The sequence below is a fragment of the Calidris pugnax genome, unplaced genomic scaffold (assembly GCF_001431845.1).
Source record: "Calidris pugnax isolate Ruff unplaced genomic scaffold, ASM143184v1 scaffold41, whole genome shotgun sequence".
Classification (NCBI taxonomy): Eukaryota; Metazoa; Chordata; class Aves; order Charadriiformes; family Scolopacidae; genus Calidris; species Calidris pugnax.
The window spans coordinates 19,147,088-19,155,482 of NW_015094509.1; positions in this window are offsets into that span (position 1 = coordinate 19,147,088).

The following is an 8,395-nucleotide window of genomic DNA, read 5'->3' on the forward strand; positions in this document are numbered from 1 at the left end:
TATTAACTCCACCTCCTCTAAACCTTTTCTGGAAGTGGTTTATTTTAGCCTAAATTCTCATGCCAGAGACATGGGACTCCTCCAAATTCATTCAGTTTCTGACAATTCTAGCTTTTGCCATCCCCTTAGCCCTCATGTCACACCTCTGCCCTAGTCCCTGAGCTCAAGGAAGCTGCGTCCTTGCTTTTCTTGTTGTGTACAAGTTATGCCATTTGGAGCACAATTGCTGCCAGTAGGACCAAGACAGGTGCTGAGAACTAGGTAGTTACCCCAAGCATTACCTCTTATGGGTATTTGATTACTAAAATTATTTTATTTTTTGACTAATTGAAGTAAGCTGGCTCAAACTGTTGGACAGAAGTGAATTTCTGTCCTGCTGAAATCTGTGCAAACACAGCCATGCCATCGAGGAGGGCAGTTCTTCTGCAATGGACCCATTCCCTTTTCCTCTTTGAATTCTCTGCATTACCAGGAAGGACCTCCATCTGTGTCCTGGCACATTCAGGTCTCTACACCTAATAAAGCAGATAATGCTTTTCCTTATTTCAAGAAGTAAGGTATGAGAATTAATACATTAAAAATCACAAAAATACCCCACGGCCAAAAATTAATAGACTACCTTTTCACACTAAGCAGCTTGATGGACTTTCCCATGAGCTGAGGGTGAAAAAGCATATCCTTGCACAATCACACCTCGGACATGCGTCCACCAGCGTCAGTTGCTCTGTACAGTAATGTCAAACTCATTCCACAGCCAGCGCCAAATTCCACTTCCAGATACTCCCAGAAGACTAGGATATGGATTTCAGACAACATATTTTCTGACAGCCTAGACTGGCACACCCACTGACCTCATGGGGAGATCTGCACTTACTTCAAGGGTAGAATATGGCTTTAAGTAGTAAATTGATGTTTATCTGCTTAGTCCCTTCTTACAGTAAGTGTTGCTGAGTAAGATGTGTTCCCCTTCCAGATCTCTGCGTTTTTTCCCCCGATCTCCTCCATCCCCTGTTGTTTTCTCTCCCTCTTCCCACCCACCTCTTCCTCCTTGTATATCTCCTTCCCTGTAATAGCTCCCATCTTCTACCATGAAGCAAAGAAATACTTCACTTCCTTGGGATAAAAGCTGTCATTAGACTAAACTTATTAATTCAAGCTAAACCTAGTGGATTTTATTTCAACTAGGTATGGTTTCCATACACACAGAGCCCACCCTCTGCTAACCCTTTGGTTTAACCAAGCTGGTATTACACTATTTTAGTTTAAGAAGTCCCATAATTTTAGGTGATGTTCAGGTGTCAAGTTTGATGTCTAAATAAGTTAAATGAATCCCATACTAACCTTTCAGACTGTCTGTAGGTCCAGCAAAGCAATCCTGCAACAGTTACATTAATAAATTACTTCACAAAACTCTCTTGCAATCAATGTGGTTGCAGAAAGTACACCAACATTTAATTTCTGTGCATTTCCAAGCTTCCTGGTGATACAATTTCTGTGTTTTCAGATTATTCTTTTCAGTGAAAATCCTGCTGAAATGGCCTGCTTTTTAAGTCACTGCACTGTGTTTTTCTCGTTCAAAATTGTTAAACAACAATAATTCTTTTCTTCACTCTTTACTTTGTTGGGCAATGAGGAGGGTGGGAAGCCCCAATTAAATGAAGGGCTTTGACCCTGGAGGAGTGTGGGAGCGGAAATGGAAGGAGACTAGTAGAGATTTTTTTTTGGCACAAAATGCCCAAAGACCTCTAGGCATTTTAACAAAATAGAAAGCATAACAGGAACAGCGAGGTAAGATGCTGTAATATTTTACCAGAAGAGGAACCAAGGAGGAAAATAACACAGGCTTTGCCCCTTCCTCTGCAGTTCCACCCATGCTAAAATACAGCCCAAGGGAATACTCAATCAATCACACCAGTGCAAACGTCCACGGCAAACCCAGTGGTGATTCCAGGGGAAGATTTTGAGAAAAAGAGAGCTGAGTTAAGAGGGTTTCAGTCAGCACACACTCACCTGGTCCCTTCAGTTATGTGTCTGTGAAATTGACTGCTGGGGTTGGACCTCTAAATTCTGACTTTGACACTGTCCCATGCAGTAACCTCAATTACGTGAATTTTGGCTCACTGATAAAGCCCAGGATGTTTCAGTCCTGCAAACACTTCTGTCTTCCATATGGACCAGCAAAAGCAGTCCCAGGATCGGACCCACCTCCATGGAGGACACGGCACTGTGCTTAGTAGTAGGAAACTCCTGCTTTGCCAGTACAGGCAGCCTACAATTAAGTTACCCAATGCCTTTCCAGCCCTGGCAGCTGCCACAGGATTGCTCCCAAATCCCTTCCTGCAAAAGCAGGGTGGTAGGGATCCCTGCATCCCACATACCGGCCACAAGACTCAGTGGAGATGAGGGCTCACCTGCACCCACTGCTCCTGGGAAAGGCTCTTGCACATCACCTGAAATTCCCACCTTCAGGATATTCACCTCCCTAAGTGCATGGTGTGAGCAGCTTCCTTTTATTAAACAACTGCTTAAAAAAGCACAGATGGCTCTAAATTAAGATGAGAAACCTCAATGCAGTGTACATTATAAATACAGACAGAGGATGGGGAGGCCTGGGATAGACTCTCTACATACTATTTGCCAACCTGTAGCAGATTTAGTAAATAACGGCAAAAATATGCATAGCAATCAAGGCAAGGTGTATCATTCTCCTGGCTGCTGGTCTGCCATGAAGTGACCCACACTCCACTCCTGTGAGCTCAGAGAGCTGCTGGAAGAGAGATAAATGGGCCTAATTTACTCAAGAAAGCAAGAAATAGCTTGAGGAAAAAAGACACTTATTGATTCTTATGCTAAATGTGTTTGCTTCAGAGCAACAGGTGAATAATGTCAGAGTACGAAATTTAATCACAGTCAGAGCAAGTACACTACTGTGAATTTAACTGAGGAATAATTAATTTTGAAGTAGTGCACATTACATTTTCTCAGGTTGTTCTTTACATGGCATTTGTATGTAATCACTCACATGCACAAAATGCATCCTGGGATACATTAAACATTTTGTTTTCATGTATTTAAAAAAGAGCTTCTTGCTGTTAAATTGCTCGCAGCCCTTCCAGAATCCACCAGTATTTATATAGCTTTTGCCAATGTTTATATTAACAGCAGAGGTGCCAACAGATCAGTAAGATAATTTTCCCTCAGGTCTGTGCAGGAGTTCTCTATACTTTCCCAAAGTGGTTTAAATGTTGTCCACAATATTTAACAAAAATGGATTAATTGTCAAATATGTTCCTATCATTCCAGTCCTGTCGTTTCTTAAATTATGATTGCTATGGCGGCTGTGCTTTTCTCTGTCATACACAGGTGTGTGCAATATGCACACACACACACACACTGACACAGTATATCAGACATTACTACAATTACTTTTTACGACAAATAATTAGTCCAGGTTGTGCCAGCTCAATAAAGCTCCTAAAGCAAAAAGCCTTAAAGGCTTTTTCTCTTACTTCCATTCGGTAGCTTTCCTGGATTAAGGCTTTAGGCACCCTGGCACTAGGGGATGATTGCTTTCTTCCATGGGCAGATGTAAAATCCGGGATGTCACTCATCCTGCCTGCATGACAGCTGGCAGACTTGGCGTTCTCCTTACACAGAACACCACGCAAAGCCACTGGCCAGTCCATCCTGCACCTTCTATGTAGTTACAAAAAGTGTAAAAAGTGAGAAACCACTGGATGACAGGCTGAAGGGACACTCACTGCACCTTGTCTTTACCATACACAAGTGCAATTCTATCCAGACATTTTTACCCAGCAATTTTCAGTTTAAGGAGTGCCTTCATTAGGATTGAAGAGCATGACCTACCATCCTGCCCAGGGTGTAACTGGGCAGGATCCCTTTGGGTCCTGGCCAGGAGAGAGCATCACAAGAGCACAAACAGACATGTAATGGGTACCAAAGCAAGTCTGCAGCTGAAGCTACGCCTAGGCTGGCCTGCAGTGAGAATTACGCATATTGGCTAAAACCAAACAAGCAATAAACATATGAGTATTGAATTCAGAAAACATAAGGGCACCCAGAAAATCACAAGAGTCTCTGAATGTTTGTCAGGGACATGCAGCAATGACAGTGTAATTATACCAATCCTAGAGCCAAGGGAATATTTTTGGGAACATCTGTCAAGCTAATGGGTACAAGGATTTTGAATGTAATGTTTTTATGACTTAAAAATCACCATTCAGCAGCAATTGCTCTTTCTTAAGACAGGCGAAATTTGCACTTCTGAATGTTTTCTTCAGTATTCATTGTCTTAAAGAAAAACTTAAATAGGCACATTATTAACCTGCACTGACTTAACATACTGAAGAAAAATTTGAGATTGACATGATTATGGATGCAGCATAAAAACTGAATATATTACATTTCCTAATTAAGAAATCTTTCTTACTATTACAAGAGAAGTTTCTTGGAATGTGAATTATTAACATGAGTTACTTCTCAAATTTGTTTATGTCTATTAATATCTGGTTTTTGAGGTAGCATCCCAGATTTCAGAAGAAGCAAAAGCTGAAGTTTCAAGTCCAGACAGGATTTTGTAGTTGCTTTAGGTGTTCTCATCTACCTTTACAAAGGCTAGTTACTTCAATGGATCTATACCTATTTACAAAGATACAGCATTAAATACATATTAAATCAAATGTGTGCTGCAGGACCCATTTGGTTAAACGAATCTCTTGAAGATTTTCTTCAAGAATCAAGAGATTCTTGAAAGCCTTCTTTACCTGGCTATTGCCGCCAGCAATTTTCAGGTTCAATATAGTTCTCAGCACATGGCATGTAGGATATGCTAATTTCATATCTTCACCCTCATTTTTAAAAGTCAAATATTCATATAAAGATGTCTTGTCTTTCTTTTCTAAACCCCCAAAAAAGAGCATGTTTGATATCAGAATACTTTTTCCATACTCGAAACCCATGTTTCACATACTGTCTTGACTAATTTTTCCTTTTACACCTTTCTAACTTTGATAATCTCTAGCTGGTTTACAGGTTGTGTCCTGATAAAATGCTTTGCTGTTGTCTTAGCATCTATAATTAATTCTATCCACCAAATTAATCTTCTCTTCCCTCCTTGTGAGTAGCACGCTTGGTATTTGTGAGGAACATGCTCATTTCCTGAGAGGAAATGTGTTTCATATTAAAAACCTCCACTTTGGTTGTCTCGTTTGCATATCCTCTAGCATACTTCTAGCTTGGTCTCTCTTGTTTTCCACATTTCTTTTAAAATTTACCCTTTAGAAGTGCAACAGTCTCACCTATGGCAGCTCCACTATTTACTTTGAACTGTAGTCCCTCTAGTCATCCCTTCAAAAATGTTGGCTGCCTCCTTGATTATTTTTTCCCCCATGCTTAAGAGGAAATATCATATATGATTTGTACTTTTTGATGCCCCCTCCTGCAGAAAGCTACCTGCAGATTCCAGCTTGCAAACAGATCGATGAGCTCATGAGAGTGTTTGTGAACATGCAGATCATTGCAGTGAAATTCTTTAGTGATGGGCTTGAAAGACAGAGCTGCTTTGTCTACCTACCAGGGTGCTGGCTTTAGCACGTCTGTGCTAGCAGTCTTCTTATTCCCAGTCTCGTCTTTCCACTATTGCTGTTGGCATCCTCCTGCCAGTTGAGGAATCTCTTTGCCAACTGCTTTTGGTCTTCATTGAAAATGAAAGACAACGCCAACATTCAGTGGATGTATTTTACTTCTGGGAAAAAACTAAGCAATGCGAACTCTTTAAGCAGGTTAAGCAGTCTCAGGAGCTAAGACAAAAGCATGCAAAGTGTCCAATCTAACTTGCACATGGCCTTAAACAACCCATGTCTTCCAGCCCTTTGTTCATAGAAATTTCCCATGTAGCAATTTTGGGGCAGGGAAAAGCTGTCCAATATTTTGTATACATAGAAGCTGTGAAGCTCTCTGTTCAGACAGAAACATTTGAGGAACAAGTGACCCTTGTAACAGGATATGTGCGATCCCAAAAGGCAGTGCATCTACTTAACCAGATGACATCGCAGTCCTGCATATATTATCATAAAGATTGGTACAGGAAGGGATTTTACTGAGAATACAAGTTATCCTGCAGAACAAAGGTGAGTTGAAGGTAATGGCACTTGAGCTATCGCTCCAGCATTCTAATGACGGGACATCAAAGTGAACTCTGGATTCACAAGCACCATCGTCTGATGAACACAGGAGCAGCTTGGACTGGATCTGATGTTCAGCTGCTGCATCTTGTATGTTGGGCATGCTAAATTCACTGCTGTAACAAGTCATCAGAGAGATAGCAGAACGCTTTTAACCACTTATGTTAGAGATAAATTTCTCTTTTCTGAAGCCTTAAGTGCCTTAATTCTACACATTAGATAGTGTGAAATAAACAGTGTTTTATATTGTTATAATAAATGTGAAATCATTACAAATATTTGCCTGTTTTGATAAAGGGATTTGTATCAAAGCTTAACAACTGTTTGTAGCTGTATTCTGAGCCATTTTAGTGTTCTTACCTTGGCACGAGGAGAAAAATAAAATCTTTCAAAAAATTACATGATTGCTGTGATCATTCCTAAGAGACTAGATAAGGACAATTCCCCCTCTGACTGTTGCATTTTGAGCACAGGGAGAAGAAAAGGTTTCCCTTTCCTACCTTGGATTTCCTCCAGGATGTCAGCATCCTCAGAAATGTCTAGTCCTTCTCTCTACTACGCCAGGCTTACTTTCAAGAAGTAACACAGCAGAGTGTGGGCAATTTCAGTGTAGTTGCTTTTATATGTATTGGTACATGTAGTTAATATAGTCAAGTGGGAATGCTTGCTGATGCTCTTCACTTGGGTACCTTCAGGCTTTGAAAAGTCCTTGTGCTGAGACTTTCAAATGTAATTTGAAGTGATCTCTGTAACTTATTGAAGCAGCCCAAGCTGGGAGAGGGTAGAGCACCTGCCTTCTGAAAATCAGGCACTTACAAGGTATTTGAGTACTGACTACTGGAAATCAGTAATTGCATCAGAACATCTTTACCTCACTCCTTTTCTGTTGAAGCTAAGGTGTCCATTTCACAGTGGTTAATTTTTGTCTGAGGTAGCAGGTTAAAAACAGCCCATAACCTGATTATTTCTTTGGGGATAGTTTGAGGAAACAGTGCCAATGTGTCCATTGTGCTTGCTGTTTCTATATACATTGCAAATGGACAGTAAAGGAAAGTTTCTCTATTAACTTACAGAGAGACTATCAGATATAAAAAATAAAAGATGTTGCCAGGCCTTAGCACAGCACTGACAATGATGTTATTCTTTTCAGACCATCTATGGTCTCACTTCTTTGTTCAAATGTTTTTCAAGTGCTTCAGAAATGTGAATGTTGGTTCCATGGTGACGGGATGGAAAAAAAATACAGAGCAAAAGACCCCTTCCAGATTGTACCCATTTCATTCATGTATCTATCCAGAGCTCAGAACAAAGAGAAAACAAAAACATGCTTGTTCCACTAATAAAAGCACATTACTGATTTTTCTAATGCTGGTCAAAGATCATGCTAATCAGGAGGTCTTGCTATTCCTATTGTCTTTTTACTCATATGAAAAGAACATTTTCTTCAGCAAGGTGAACTTCCTAAAAACTATTTTTGTGTTCAGCCGTAACAATTCACAAATGAATTCATTATTTGCCTTAGGGTGGGGAAAAAAATAATCTAATCTAATTAATTTGTAGCTTCCTCAGTTGCTTTGGTAATCTCGGCTGACTTGTCACCCTCAGCAACATATGTAGACTCTGATTCATGTGAGTCCATGTGAGCCCTGTGGTCCCACATGAATCGGAAGCAGGAATGAACTAGCCAGCAGACATGCCCTATGACATTTAGTTTCTGGGAACTCCAGAAAAACTCCCACCCATGTCTTCGTTCAGTAGCAATGTGATTTAAACACTGCCTATTTAACACGGATGTGATTGTGCTTACAAAGATGCTTATAACTATTTCCCAATTGTATTTTTAATGAGAAATTACTAATGGGCTACATGGGCTCAAACTGTAAATTCAACTATGCAGTTTCTGTTTAAAGAGAAAAAGAAAGCACATGCATTGCTATTCCTGGTGAGTTTGTTCCTCCTTGGGCTTCCTTGTACAGGAAACAGATGTAAACTGAGACATTCCAGCTATCAGAGAAATATGACATGCTGCCTTTCTCCTCTCTCTCTTTTTGGAAGACTTAAGTTTCCAGATTAGAAAGTCCAAATTCAGGGACAAGGAGGAGAACGCTGGGACGGGACGGGACGGGACGGGACGGGACGGGAGGAAGGAAGGAAGGAAGGAAGGAAGGAAGGAAGGAAGGAAGGAAGGAAGG